Consider the following 1,856-nt stretch of genomic DNA (forward strand, 5'->3'; position numbering starts at 1 on the left):
GGCACTTCACGACAACAACAAATGGTCAAAAGGCATAACATACTGCACAAAGACAAGGTTTTACATTCTACTTTGGTAAGCATCAACTGAGACTCATGCAACTACTGGCCTCTCCCTATTCAGAGGAAAGAAGAGTGAAGAAAACTGAAGACACATGGAAACATTAGTCCAATGGACTAATGGACTACATTAACATCATCCTTCATGACCCTGAGACCAGAAGAATTAGATTGTGCTTGGCTATCACTACCACCTGCTCTGCAAGGGATCACATTAAAGATCCTGGATAGAGTGGAAGGAAAATACAGAACAAAACACAAATGTCACAAGCACAATAAAAACAAAAAGGAAAATCTCAAAAGATACAAAGTTAACTTTCATAATGGAAAAGTACTGTGTTTGAAATGAAACATACACTGGATGCAAATTAAAGCAAATTAGACACCACAGAGAAAAACCCCCAAAATATAGGGAGAACATAAGACTGGGAAGAAAAACAAAATGAAAAGCCGAGCATCAGTAAGCTGTGAGATAATATAAAAGCTTCTCATATAGGTGTAACTGGAGTAACAGAAATGAGAACAGGCATGTGAGGGGGAAATGTTGAAACAATTTGATGAAAACTAAAACCCAGAGATTCAAGAAGCATAATGAACTCCAAGAAAAAGGAACATGAAGAGAACCATACCAAGACACAAATTACTTAAAGTCAATGAGAGACCAAAACGGCAGTATGACTGGCTACTACAAGAATAAGCAAGTTGTTCATCAGGAAACCATCAAGACAAGCAACCAAATTCCTTCAGGACAAACTCCCCTCTAAGACTGAAACTCAAAGGGAACACATGAACAGGAATGTAAGCTTGCCTGTGACCACATTGTTCTACTGGTGAGTGGAAGAGGGGAAAAGGCAGCAATGAAGAAATGGGCTGAGTTCAACCACGTTCCACAGACTCCCATGGACCTAGAGATGAAAGAGAGAAGAAGGGATGATTGGTCCAAAATATGGTGAGACCTGGGGACACCTGAGCCTATGAACAAGGACATAACCACAAAGTCTAGAGCTGAGAGTGAAGCATCCCACAGATATGAAGTGATAGGGGTAGCACAAGAACACCTAAAGTTGCAGACAATACCCATTTGACCTAGCCTTGACGGCCTGATAATCAGAACTTGACTAGAGGAAGATTAAAATATATATATATAAAGGAAACAAGGGTAAATTGCTACAATTTGATGAACTTGACCTATACTCATGGAGGTAATAACTCTAAATACCAACAGAGAGGGAAGGAGTCTTCACATCAAGTATCAATGCTATCACCTCTGTACACAGTGCACCTTAGACACTGGCTACCTAAAATGAGGGGGCGATAAATGCACAAAGTGACTGGCTTACAAGGTTTCAAGGGACAGATTAATTTTAATAGTGTGTGGGGAAAGAAAGAGTCCCCACTGAATAGTTTTCATCTTGTCTAGATGGGTCTGGTTAAAAGAGATGGGAATAAGATTCTTATGATTCGATAATGAGTAATTGTTATCATAAACAATTGAGATGTTCACAATTGTAAAAGAAGTTTTGTAACAAAAACATGGGAGTAGTTAATCTTCCAGTCCAGAAACAAAGGACCCTAGGATCGTCAAGGGAGAAGAGCACAACCGGAATGAGAGACCTTGTCCACAGAATCAGCGACACCAGAGATGGAGGCAGAGATGGGGTCATGGAGAGAGGGAGCAGCTGAGTACTCTAAATTCATGGGAATTGAGGGACTAAGAGACGGCAGTCAGGAGGCAGACTTACAGAATGTGCTCTTTGGTGGTGTAAATTATTATATATGTCTGAGTGGTTTTTTTTT

General features: G+C 40.1%; 1 protein-coding gene across 1 annotated transcript in view; it reads right to left on the reverse strand.

Annotated features, from left to right (window-relative positions):
* LACE1 (lactation elevated 1) overlaps window positions 1–1,856 on the reverse strand; it is a 309,080-nt gene that overhangs the window by 94,621 nt on the left and 212,603 nt on the right. The window lies entirely within an intron of this gene.

This window comes from Chrysochloris asiatica, unplaced genomic scaffold (assembly GCF_000296735.1).
Source record: "Chrysochloris asiatica unplaced genomic scaffold, ChrAsi1.0 scaffold00027, whole genome shotgun sequence".
In the NCBI taxonomy this organism is placed as follows: domain Eukaryota; kingdom Metazoa; phylum Chordata; class Mammalia; order Afrosoricida; family Chrysochloridae; genus Chrysochloris; species Chrysochloris asiatica.